Here is a 14,573-nt window from a genome sequence, read left to right on the forward strand (position 1 = left end):
CATTAAACTGTCTTTGCACTGTTGTCCAAAAAAAAAATAAAAATGAATGTTATTCTAAAAATATTAATATCCTTATTCTATACTCTACACACTATTTATTGAATTCTAAATTTGCCTTCAGTCTATAACAGTAATTTATATGCTAGGATTTCTTCACTGAGCTGGAATCAGAAAAGAATCTGAATAAATCCTGGGAACTTATATTGGGCATACAGATCTGCTAAATTTCGCACACATTTTGTTGGGTCATATAAGAAGAAATTGGAGTTTTTGAGTGGTCACGTACAGAGTACATGATATACAGTCAAGAGAAGTGGAGAGTGGTTTGCCTAGATACTTTGTCTCTGGTAACATGGGAAACTTTTGCTGTAGAACTTGAACTTGAAACTGACTGGGAAAAGGCAATAATCTGAAGGGCAAGAGGATCTTAAAAATCAAAGCAAACAACTCCAGTTAATCACTGGAAAGTAACATGGTTTCAGATTGGTGTTAGGTAGTCTTTGACTTAACAAAAAAAAAGGACAAGGCAGAGATCCTTTATTTTATTTTAACTTTTCTTACACATAATGTTTTGGGGAACTGACTCCCTGTCTCCTAGTGAACCGATTTCAGTAGAAATAAGAGTAAGAGTCTTTGAATTACTAGAGCAAGTGCTTATAAGTCTTACCTTTCTGGATTTGGGAATTTCTCAGGAAAACCATTTTTCTTATATATTGGATGTTCAAAAACTAATAACATATTTACACATAGAATAATGCTTTTTAAATCTGTAGACCAAAGTACTGATTTGTTGATTACATGAGGATAAATGTTACACGCTGCCATATTGCTATAGTAAAATATGTTTGTAAGATTTAGCTAGATTGTATCTACCATGGTTGCATTGACTTTTGCACTGAAGAAAGAAAAGTATTAAAACTGCCACTAATATCAGGCTCACTCCAGGATTCATACACTGCAACAACACTTGGTTTACTTTTCATCTCTACTTTAGTCTTCAGGCTGCACTTGAACTAAGCACAATTAAAAACTCCGAAAAGTTTCTCACTATAGCTGAAAAAATATATAAAGTGTAATAATAAAATGACCTTATATAATTGGGGAATCTTAGTTTTATGGTACTATCAAAGTAAAGGAAATTAAATTTTAAGAACACATTTGAAAATGACCTGAAGGTTCATTGTTGAAACCCAACTAAGGAAATTACAATGAGACTACAGTTCACACAATGTACCCTCTTATTCCCTCATTTTGTTGTCAGGCTAAGGTTTCTCACAAGATTACAGAATTAATAAAACCTGAACACAAAACAAGGGACCAAAAGCTAAAATTCTAAATGGGCATGAGTTCAAAGTGAATAGCATAGAAGGTTATGCTTTTCTTTTAAACATAAAGGGAGATACAGCAGAGACAAGGTTAACTATATCTTATGATATTGCATTAAGCATAGACTCAGAGATTTAACAGTGACCAAAAAGTCTGCCCACTTTGGTAAGGTTTAGAAATACCAATTCTTAACCAATGTTTCATTTCCAAAAACTCACATATTTCTCTAGGAGTTTGCTGAATTTATCAGTTTAAACTTGAGAAGGGTTGGACTTTTCCAGACACTAGAAAGCTGAAAGAAGAAAGTAGAGAAACTGTTCAGAAACACGTGGGCATCAATTTTGCCCTCTCCCTTTGATTGAGCTTACAGTTTTATTGATGCTGAATGTAGTTCAGGAACTAGGAGATTCCAATACTTGGCAACATTTCTTTGACTTTAGGTATAGATATTTTTAAATAAACATTCTTCCCAAATGATGATCATCTTATTTGTGTCTGAGTGGATTCTTTCTGTACCAGCATCTGGGTATCCCATAAGGAAACCAAAGGAAACATGTTTTAGGTTTGCTGCATTGGCTTCCCCTCTGTGCATCTACTTTGCTTCTGTTATATTTGATATCCTTGATTAAATAACTCTGGAACTTATAGCAGATGTGCAAAATTTCCCTATCCTTTCCTTACTTGTAAAGCTGCAGAAATATTTCATGAGTTTTATTTTTCGGTGAAGAAGAGATTTATGGCAGACATTGTTGACCTATTCACCAGGATTTATTTGGAAGAAAGTAGGAAATCTTTGGATACTTTAAGGAAGTATATTCTCCTACAAGAAATTACTTATAGGGATTTTTAGGAGTGGCTTGTCATTGAGAAGAAAATTAGCAAGGCTCTGAACATAAAAACAATCAAAGATTATTTGTTTACCTCTCTCAATGTAAAAACTATATAGGGAATATTACAAAGATTGTTAAATAAGAAAATCTTTCCAACTCTCAACATGAAGAAACAATTTTTTTCCTATTTAGATTTCATAAACTGAAAGACAAGTTTGCAATGCCTGAAGAGTAAAATTAAAAAGTTTTAGAAGTGACTACATCTATATCTGAAAAACTGCCCACACAAAACTGAGTCATTCATAAAATGTTTACAATGTAATTTTCATTTAAATCTCCATGTTGACTCATATTTCTGAGCATATTTTCATATTGTTATTGAAATTTATGTTTAAATATATAGGTATATGAATTTTTACATAAGTGTGTGGGGAATATGTTAATTAAACATCTACATTTAATTATGGTAGAATTTTGAGTACATATCATTAAAAGGGTCATCTTTGTCTTATTGTTGACCTCATGGAGACAGCATTCAATATGATAATGAAGTAAAATGATAGCCATAAATTTTAATAGATAACCTTTATTATATTGAGATTTACCTCTTGTATTCAAAGGTTTCTGAGAGGTTTTTTTCCATGAGTGATTGAGAAATTTTGTCAAAATTTTATGACTATTTTGAGATAATATACAATGACACTTCTCTTTTCTTCTATTAATGAGCTGAATTGCATTGATTAATGACCAAATGTTAAACCAATCTTGCATTCCTGGGATAAATACTGATTGCTTCTGGTACATTAACCTTTTTTGTATTACTGATTCAATGTTCAAATATGTTGCTATAGAATTTTGTTTATGTTCATGAAAGATATCAGTCTATAATTTTCTTTTCTGAACTTTCCTTATGATTTGGTATAAGGGTTATGCTAGCTTTTAGTTTGAAAATTTTCTCTGCACCTTTATTTCCTAAAAGATCTTATGTAAGATTGAAAGTTTATCTTCCATAAACATCTGATACCATTTATCAGTAGAGGCATCTATATCTGCAGTTTCCTTTGTGAGAAGAGCTTTAATTAAAAATTCAGTTGTTTTTAAGAAATATTAGGCTTATTGGATTTTCTACTTACATCATTTGTTGGTTTGGGGATCCTGAGTTTTTAATGGAATTTTTATAATTAACCTACATTTTTAAGTTTACTGGTATAAAGTTAATGAAGATATATAATTTTATTCTTTCAGTATTTGTAAGATAGTGTAGTGTGGTTCTCTGAATCTGGACATTTGTAAGCTGTACTTTTCTTTTTACTTATTCATTAATTTTTTTATTGGATTGTTGTAGGTTTAGAGAAAAATAATGCATAAAATAGTTCCCATATACTACAATATTACTAACATCTTGCATTAGTGTGGTACATTTGTTGCGCTTGATGAAAGAAAATTTTTGTAGTTGTGCTATTAGCTATATTTCATGGTTTATATTAGGGTTCACTGCTTCTGTTACACAGACCTACATTTTTGTTTGTTTGTTTTTTCCTAGTAATATATATGCAACTTAAAGTTTCCCATTTTAACCACTTCAAAATACACAATCCAGGGCTATCAGTTACATCCACAGTGTTCTGTTGCCAACAGCATCCATTACAAAAACATTCTCCATTAGCCCAAATAGAAACTCTGTATAATTTAAACATTAACTCTCTATGCTTTACACCCACCCTGGTGCCTAGCAACCTATATTCAAATTTCTGACTCGGAATTGCCTTATTCTATCAGTGAGATCATTCAATATTTATCCTTATGTCTAGCTTATTCAACTCACTATAATGACTTCAAGATTCATCCATGTTGTCACATGTATCATAACCTCATTTTTAGGGTTGAATAATAGTCTATTATATATATGTACTACATTTAATTTATCCTTTCACCAGCTGATAGAAGCTTGGGTGGTTTCCATGTTTGAGGAATTGTGAATAATGCAATTATAGACATTGGTATGCAAAGAACCATTCCAGTCCCTGTTTTCAATTCTTTGGGGTATACACCTAGTAGTGAGATTGCCATTCTTATTAAAATTCTATATACAGCTTTTAGAGGGATCACTAAGCTATCTTCCACAGCAGTTGCAGCATTTTACATGCCCACCAGCAAAGAATGAATGTTCCTATTTCTTTACATCCTTTCTGACACTTCTAAATTTCTGTTATTTTTTTTTAATAGTAGCCATTCTAGTAGGTGAGAGATGGTATTACATTTTGGTTTTGATATTCATTTCCCTGACAGCTAATGATGTTGAGCATTTTTTCATGTGCTTTTGGCTATTGTGTATCTTTGGAGAAATATCTCTTCTTTTGCCCATTTTTAATTTGACTGTTTGCCTTTTTTGTTGTTGAGATGGAGCATTTCTTTATATGTTCTGGATTGGTTTCTGAATATTTCCTCCATTTGTATAGATTGTCTTTTTATAGTCATGATAAAGTCTTTTCAAGCACAAAAGTACAAAATTTTGGTGAGATCTCATTTATCTATTATTTCTTTTATCACTTGTGTTTTGACTGTAAAATCTAAGAATCTGCTGCTTAACACAATGTCCTGGGATGCTTCCCAATGTTTTCTTCCAGTACTGGTTCTGGTAGTTAGGTCTTTGATCCATTTTAAATTGATTTTTATATGTGGTGTGAGGTAGGGTGAGGTATTCATTATTTTGTCTATGGAAATTCAATTTCCTATAACCATTTGTTAGAAATGATTATATTTTTGCTATTGAGTGGTCGTCACCCCATGTCAAAAAACAGGTAGCTCCATCTCCTCTTGCTTGAATCCATAAAAACAATAAAAAAAAAATAAAATAAAACAATAAAAAAACAATAAAAAAAAAAAAAAACAGGTAGCCATAAATGTGAGAGTTGGTTTCAGAGCACTCAGTTCAATTCCATAACTCTGTATGTCAGTCCTTGTACCAGTAGCATGCTGTTTTTTGTTTGTTTCTTTGGTTTTTTTATTATGAAAAATAACACATATTTAAAAAGCAATAAATTTCAAAGGACTTAGCAATAATTAGTTCTACAACAGACTTCAGAGTTTGGTATGGATTACAGTTTCACAATTTTAGGTTTTTCCTTCTAGCTGCTCCAAGACACTAAAGAATAAAATAAATATCAGTATAATGATTCAGAGTCAAAGTCATTTGTTAAATACCATCTTCTCTATTGTGACTCTATTTTCTCCTTTGATTTTTCTCCCAAACTTTAGAGTACTTGGGCTATGCCTATTCTAACTCTTTCACGTTAGAAAGGGCTGTGAATAATATGAGATGGGAGATGGAATAGGAGATGTTCTGGAGAGGCTGGCCCCTCTGGATTTCAGAACTCATCTGGCCTAGGAACCATCTGGAGGTTACAGATTTCTAGAAAGTAATCTGTAGTGTAATAGTGCATGAAACCTTTGCAAAATATCAGATAAAGCCCTAGGTGTTCTTTAGGATTGGCAGGAATGGTTTTGGATGGCGTTTGGCAAACCGTGGTCATTAGCAATACCTAGCTGAAGCTTGCATAAAAGTGACCTCCACAGTAGCCTCTTGATTCGATCCAAACTGTCTTAGCCACTGATACTTTCTTTTATTGTATTTCCTGTAACCCCTTTGGTGAGGAAGACATTGTTGATCCCATGGTGCCAAGGCCAGGGTCATCCCTGGGAGTCATCTCCCACATTGCCAGGGAGACTTTCACTCCCGGATGTCATGTCCCACCTAGTGGAGAGGGTAATGATTTTACTTGCACATTAGGCTTAAAGAGAGAGGCTACATCTAAGCAACAAAAGTCATCCTCTGGAAGTAACTCTTAAGTATAACTATAGGTAGGTTTAGCTTCTCTGCTACATAAATAAGCTTCACATGAGCATGCCTTCAGATCAAGGGCTTGGCCTATTAACTTGGGGGTTTCTAATGCTTGAGACAGTATTAGGGGTTCCACCAGTGGTAAAATTTAATAGATCAATATGTTTAATCCCATCCCTCAAGGAACTTTGCCAATACTTTTAATTATCTGTTCAACGTACTCTGGGATGTATCCCAGTATTGCTACATTAAGCTATATAGAATGGCAAGCCTTCATTCACATTCTAAGTTCCATGTGTTTGGGTTATTTAATGATATACCCAGACAGGTTGAGTTATATTATATGCTACAGAATATTTATGTTTTGGACAAAATAAACCTCTCTTCCTTTGATCTCATATAGTAGGTAAGGTTCTAAAATACAGACAATGTCTTCCTTACCCCTGTATTCTGATTTACCTTAGTCATGACCAGATCAGCTTCATTCTTTTATCTCTAGTTGAAGCCCAATCTTTTTTTCGATTTATTTAACAGTTGTACACGGCAATGTTGACTTTCAGACCTGCATAACTCCTACTCAGAGTCTAGGCATCACACAGGTACCCAAAGCTCCAAGGAAATAACAGGTTATATGTATATAGCAAAGCCTCTCAAAATCTAAACGTAATAATTACAACTCTGGACTACCATAGGAGCTTACAATCTAGGCCACAATTTTCTTATAAGTTTTTTCTAAAGGAGACCATACAATATTTGCTTTTTGTTTCTGTATTAATTTGTATCACATAATGTCCCCCAGGTTCATTCACATCATTGCATGACTCATGACTACATTCCTTACTGTAGCAGCACAATATTTGATCAGATGCATACATCAGTTTGCATTCTGCTTCTCAGTCAGTGTCTCCTTCAGTCACCTCCATCCAATGGGCATGATAGATGATGTCCAAAATTAACAGTCCATCAACACTCTCAATTTTAGACAATTTTAATTGCTTCTAAAAGAAAAATAACTGACGAACATACCCTCACGGAAGAAACTCCAAACCTCCCCTTAACTCTTGTCATTCCCCACCCCAATTACTTACCCCTGGTATTGCTGTAGTACAGTTGATGTCTTCCTGTTAAACATAGCCTATAGCATGCAATAGTAGTCCCCCCCCATACTTTGATATTATAAGCTCTTTGTACAAGATTCATATCTTTGAAATAACTCATGCAAGAACTTACTTATATTTGCACAGCTACTCAGTGGGGTACATGATTAGCATGTATACAACTCCTTTCAAGCATGTTCAAGCATATTCACTTTCAGTATGTCAATATTACTTATAGACTCACTAATGAACTGCCTTCACTTCTATCCATTTCTTTACATTTAAGTTCAACCTCACTAGCTAACTGTTCACCCATCTCTAACTCCTATGTATCTTGAGGTCCACTATATTGTGTATTATAAGCCTTTGAGGTAAATTTACCAAGGTCATAAAAGAAAAATCATATGATATCCTATCCTTTTGTGTCTGGCTTATTTCACTCAACATTTTGTCCTCAAGTTCATCTATATTGTCACATGCTTCAAGATGTCATTTTATCTTACTGCTACATAATATTCCACCGCATGTAATATGCCACATTTTGTTGATCTACTAGTCTGTTGATGGGCACTTGGATTGTTTCCATCTTTTGGCAATTGTGAATAATGCTTCTATGAACATCAGTGTGCAAATGTCTGTTTGTGCCACTGCTTTCAGCTCTTCTGTGTATATACTGAGTAGTAGTATTACCAGATCAATGTAATGTTTAGTTTTATATGGAACCACCCAATTGCCTTCCATAGTGACTGTACCATTATACATTCCCAGCAGTAGTGCATAAGTGTCCCAATTTATCCACATCTTCTCCAACATTAGTAGTTTCCTGTTTAATAGTAGCCATTCTTGTAGGTGTGAGGTGGTATCTCATTGTAGTTTTGATCTGTGTATCCCTATGGCTAATGAAAATGAGCATCTCTTCGTGTACTTTTTACTCATTTGTACCAGCTTTTTGGAAAAATGTCTGTTCATATCTTTGGCCTATTTTATAATTGGGGTGTCTATTCTTTTGTTGTTCAGTTGTATGATTTCTTTATGCATACATGATATCAAACTTTTATATAATGCATGATTTCCAATTTTTTTTTCCCATTGAGTTGGCTGCCTCTTCACCTTTTTCACAAAGTCCTTTGAGGCACAAAAGTATTTGATTTTGAGTTCTCATTGATCTATTTTTTGTTTTCATCACTTGTAATTTGCATGTAAAGTTTAGGAAACTACCTCTTATTACTAAGTCTTGAAAATGTGTCCCTGTATTTTCTTCTAGAGTTTTGTGGTACTGCTTCTTATAATAAGATCTTTGCTGCACTTTGATTTAATCTTTGTATAGGTGTAAATTAAGGGACCTCTTTCATTCTTTTGGGTATTGATATCCAGTTCTCCCATGTCCATTTATTGAAAAGACTGTTTTGTCTCAGTTCAGTGGATTTACGGGTCTTGTTGAAGATCAGTTGAGCATACTATTGGTGGTCTTATTTCTGCACTCTCAATTCAATTCCATTGGTCAATACTCCCTTGTGCCAGTACCATGCTGTTTTGACCATTGTGGCTTTGTAATAAGCTTTAAAATCAGGAAGTGTTTAATCCTCCCACTTTGTTCTTCTTTTTTAGGATATTTTTAGCTATTTGAGGTCTTCTTCCCTTCCAAATGAATTTGATAACTAGCTTTCTCAAGTTTTCAAAGTAGGTTTTTGGAATTTTCATTGGAATGGCATTGAATCTATATATTAATTTGAGTAGAATTGACAGCTTAAATACATTTAACCTTCCTATCCATGAGCAGGGAATGTCTTTCCTATTTAGATCTTCTTTGATTTCTTTTAGCAATGTTATGCAATTTTCTGTGTACAGGTCCTTTAAATCACTAGTTAAGTTTATTCCTTGGTACTTGATCCTTTTAGTTGCTATTTTGAATGTAATTTTTTCCTTAATTGTCTCCTCAGTTAGGTCATTGCTGGTGTATAGAAACATTACTGATTTTTGCACATTAATCTTATATCCTGCCACTTTGCTGAATGTGTTTACTGACTTAAGGAAGCTTTGTCATAGATTTCTCAGCATTTTCCAGGTATAGTATCATGTCATCTGCAAATAATGAATGCTTCACTTCTTCCTTTCAAATGTGGATACATTTTATTTCTATTTCCAGCCTGATGGCTCTAGCAAGAACTTCTAGTACAATGTTGAATAATGGTGGTAACAGAGGGCATCCTTGTCTCATTCCTGATCTTAGGGGGAAGGCTTTCAGTCTCTCAGCATAGAGCAAAATGCTGGCTATGGGTTTTCACAAGTGCCCTTTATCATATAGAGGAAATTTCCTTTGATTCCTACCTTTTGAAGTGTTTTATCATAAAAAGATGTTGAATTTTTTCGAATTGATTCTTCAGCATCAATCGAGATGATGGTTTTGTCTCCTTTTGATTTGTTAACGTGCTCTATTACATTGATTGATTTTCTTGTGTTGAACCAATTTGCATTCCTGGTATAAACCCCACTTGGTCGTGGTGTATAATTCTTTTAATGTGTCATTGAATTCAATTTGCTAGTATTTTGTTGAGAATTCTTATGTCTATATTCATTAGGGAGATTGGCCAGTAGTTTTCCTTTCTTATAGCGTCTTTACTCAGTTTTGGTGTTAGAATGATGTTAGCTTCACGCAATTTGTTAGATAGTGTGCCTTTTGCCTTAATTTCTTGGAAGGGCTTGAGCAGAATTACTGTTAGTTCATTTGGAATGTTTGATAAAATTGCCCTGTGAAGCCATCTGGTCCTGGGCTTTTTTTGTAGGAAGATTTCTGACTTATTCAGTCTCTTTACTTGTGATTGGGTTTTTGAAATCTCCTATTTCTTCTTAAGTCAGTGTAGCTTGTTCGTAGTTGTTTCTAGGAATTTGTCCATTTCATGTAAGTTGTCTAGTTTTGTTGGTGTCTAGTTGTTCATAATATCTTCTTGTGATATTTTTTATTCTTCAACATGTGTGTAATGATTCCCCTCTCACTTCTGATTTTATTTATTTTCACCCTCTCTTTTTTTCTTTCTCAGCCTAGCTAATGGTCCATCAATTTTATTTTATTGGTTTTCTCAAAGAATGTGTTATTTAATCACCATATATTTGTGAAAGTTCTGTTTTTTAGGTGGTTATTGATTTCCACCTTCATTCTAATGTGATCAGAGAAAGTGTTTTGAATAATTTCAATCTTTTCAAATTTAGAAAGATGTGTTTCATGCCCCAGAATATGATCTATTCTGGAGAATTTCCATGAGAATTGGAGAATAATGTATATCCTGGTGTTTTGGGGTATAATGACTATGTTTGTCTGTTAGGTCTAATTAATTTATCAAACTGTTAAGTTCTCTATTTCCTTGTTGATCCTCTGTCTGGTTGTTCTGTCAACAGAGGACAGTGATGTAGTGAAGTCTTCCACTATTATTGCTGAAACCTCTATCACTCCCTTCAGTTTTACCAATATTTGCCTCATGTACTTTTGAGCTCCTTGATTGGAAGCATAACATTTATGATTATTATTTCTTCTTGGTGAATTGTCCCTTTTATCATTATGTAGTGTCCTTCATTGTCTCTTATGACTTCTTTACATTTAAAGACTATTTTGTCTGATAGTATGGCTACTCCTGTTTTCTTTTGGTCACAGCTTGCATGGAACATCCTTTACCATCCTTTCACTTTCAATCTATTTGTATCCTTGGGTCTAAGATGAGTCACATAAACAGCATAAACTTGGATTATATTTCTTAATCCATTCTACCAATCTGTATCTTTTAATTGGTGAGTTTAGCCCAATAACATTCAAAGTTATTATTGTAAAGGCATTTTTTTTAATTCTATCTTCTTATCCTTTAGTTTTTATTTGTCAGATCTATATATTCTTTTCCTTCTCTCTCTTCCTATCCTTTAAATTACCATTATTGGGGGTGTCAAAAGGTAGTTCAGTGGTAGAATTCTCTCTTACCATATGGAGAACTGGATTTGATTCCCAGCCCATGCACTTCCCAAAAAAAATAAAAATGAGGGAGAGATTAAAATTTTCACAGACAGATAGATACTGAGAGAATTTGTCAACAACAAACCAGCCCTATATGATATGCTAAAGAGGGTTCTGCTGCCTGAGAAAAAGATGAGAGAGGGAGATTTAGAGGAAGGCACAGAATTGAAGAATACCAGTAACGATATATATATATCGTTATATTTGTATTTTGTATGCCATATGGCAGGATCACATTTCATTATTTTTCCATGTAAGTATCCTGTTTTTGCAACCTATTTGTTGCAAATTTGTTGTATCCCTCTCCCTCACTTTTGAAGGACAATTTGGCTGTGTACAGTATTCTTGACTGGAAGTTTTTCTCTTTCAGGATCTTAAATATATCATACCACTGCCTTCTTGCCTCCAGGGTGCCTTTTAAGTAGTCAGAACTCAGTCTTATGTGGTTTTCCTTGTATGTGGTAGATTACTTTTCTCTTGAAGCTTTCAAGATTCTCTGTTTCTCTTCAACATCTGACAGACTGATAAATATGTGTCTGGAGTAGGTCAATTTGGATTTGTTCCATTTAGGGTTCCTTGGACTTCTTTTATTTGCATATTTATGTATTTTATAAGGATTGGGAAGTTTCCCCCCATTATCTCCTCAACTGATCTTCCTAGCACTTTACTCTTCTCTTCTCCTTCTGGGACACCAATGAGTTTTATATCTGTTCACTTTGTTTTGTCCATCATTTCCCTGAGATCCAATTCAAATTTTTCCATCTTCTTTTCCATTTGTTCTTTTGTGCATTCTAAATCAATTGCCCTGTCCTGTAGTGCACTTATTCTTTCTTCTACCTTTTCAGATCTGCTGTTGTAGATCTGTAGTATATTTTTTATTTGGTCTACAGTATCTTTCACCTCTGATATCTGCTATTTTTCTATTTATTCCTTCAAATTCTTCTTTATGCTTTTCTACTGTCATCTTGATACCCTGTTATGTCATTAACCAACCCACTGAATTTATTTAGTAGAGTTTGATTAAACTACTAAATCAAGTACATCTTTGATTAGTAGTTCCAAATCTGTGTCTCCTCTGGTGTCTTAATTTGGTCTTCAGGCTGAGCTATATGCATCTTCATATGCTTTATGATTTTCTGTTGCCTTCAAGGCATTTAAGTTTCTTGATAGGATTACTTTGGAAGTTGATATACCTCAGTAGTCTAAGGTTTTGTTTATGAGGACTGGGCAATGGGTAGGGTATAGTGTGTGGGTGCTAGGCTGGTGCCTGGGAGCATGTGATGTGGGGTGTTGAGTGCATGGGGGCAGTGCAGTGGTTGTGGGTGTGAGGTGAAATCTGGAAATGACTCAAAGTGCAGGGGCAGGGCACAGCAAAGTACACATGGAAGCAAGGCAAGGCAGGGGAGGCAGAGCATGTGTGAGGGACTTGGGGGTGTGGTACGGCATGATGTGTCTGTGTGGGGGGTGGGTGTGCATGTAGAGCACAGGATTGTAGGGAACAAGGCATGGGCTCCAAGGCACAGAGGTCAGAGCATAGAGGCAGGAGGGGCTCACTCTTGCATGGGGCAGTGGGAGTACTGGGGTGGGTGAGGCATGGGTGTGGAGATGGTGATGTGTGGTTGCACACATGCACAGGTCTTGGGAAACAGCTGGGGTCTGGGGGCAGGTACATGGGTTGGGGAAGTGGGGAACATATCTGCATGTCATGGTGTATACAGGGGCAATGGATCACAGCTGCGCAGGTACACAGGTGCAGGATTCAGGTGGGGTGGGAGGGACCAGGACAGGAGTGCGTGTATGCGTGTGGTGGAGAATGCAGCAAGGATGCACGTGTGTGCAGGGGCTGGGGCAGGGTGGTGGGGCACAGATGCGCACATGAGTGCCTGTGGGGTGGGCAGGGCATGGGTACACAGGGTGCAGGATGGGGTTTTGGGGCATGGGTGCACATGTGGGCACCTGTGGGGTGGGCAGCATACAGGTGTGTGGTCATGGGGAGGTGGGATGCATGTGCATGTGTGTGGGAAGGGCAGGGTGCTGGTGTGCACATGCACAGGGTTCACTGGGGGTCCAGGGTGGGGAGCACATGGTGGTTGCTGGGGCAAAGATGTGCACATGTGTGGAGCAGAGCTGGCCGAGTGCGGGGGTCAAGGGAGCATGGCATGGGTGCATGGGTGTGTGGTCGGGTTGGGCACATGTGTGCACAGGTCCAGGGAACAGGCCGAGTCAGGGTCCTTGTGGTGGCAGGGTGAGGGGTGAGGGGGCATGGTGCGTGAGAGGCAGGCATGGCTTGCAGGGGGTGTGGGGTACAGTGTATGCATGTGCTTTGTTCAAGGATAGTGTCTTGGCTTACTTCCTAGCCCTGTCTCTCTGTCCCTGCACTCTTGAGGGCTCTGAGGGCCTCTATTTGGAAATTGGTGCCTCAGGCTCTTTTCACTAGCAGGATGGTCTCCATTTCTCTGCATCTCAATTCCTCAGCGTTTTCATCCAAGACCTGTCTCTGTGTGTAGAAGGCCCTCTAAGGTCATTTGCACCCTGGAATTACTAACCCAATCATTCTTCTGTCACTTCTTTAGCTGTTCCTTGAACTCGGCCAATTCTCTTGCACCATCTTACAAGAAGTCTACCATGCTGGTTTGATTACTGTGACTTTTTGGTAAGTTTTAATCAGGAAGTGTGTGTACTCCAACTTCATTCTTCTTTTTCAAGATTGCATAGGCTATTTGGGGCCCCTTACCTTTCCATATACATCTATTGATTGCCTTTCCATTTTGCAGAGATGGCTGTTAGGAATTTCAATTGGGATTGCACTGAATCTGTAAATCACATTGGGTAGGATTGATATTTTAATGATATTTAGACTTCCAATTGATGAGCATGAACATCCTTCCCTTTATGTAGATCTTCTTTGATTTCTTTTGGCAATATTTAATAGTTTTCTGTGAATGAATCCTTTACATTCTTGGTTCTATTTATTACTAGATATGTGGTCCTTTCAACTGCTATTTGTGGTGATTTGAAGTTGTATGTAACCCAGGAAAACATGTTCCTAAAGTTAACCTATTTCTATGGTTGTAGACCCATTGAAGTATGACTTTTTGATGAGGTTACTTCAATTAAGGTTGTCTCTCCACAATCAAAATAGGTCTTCATCCTATTACTGAAATCCTTTATAAAGTAATGAATTTTAGAGAGGGTGAAAGCCACAGAGGAAGCAGCCAGAAACTGAAATCAACAGAATCAGGATGTGAAGGGAGAGAATAGGAGATTGCCACATGCCTTGCCTTTTGAGAGAGGAGCTGCAGCTTGCCAGCAGCCCCCCATCACCACAGTCTTCAGGCAGGAAGCATTGCTTGAGGATGCCTTGATTTTTACATTTTCTTGGCCTCACATCCAAGAGCGAATACATTCCCATTGTTTAACCCAACCCATTGCATGGTATTTATTTAAGCAGCCAAGGAAATAAAAACACAATTGACATTGAA

The sequence above is a fragment of the Tamandua tetradactyla genome, chromosome 9, assembly GCF_023851605.1.
Source record: "Tamandua tetradactyla isolate mTamTet1 chromosome 9, mTamTet1.pri, whole genome shotgun sequence".
NCBI classification, from domain to species: domain Eukaryota; kingdom Metazoa; phylum Chordata; class Mammalia; order Pilosa; family Myrmecophagidae; genus Tamandua; species Tamandua tetradactyla.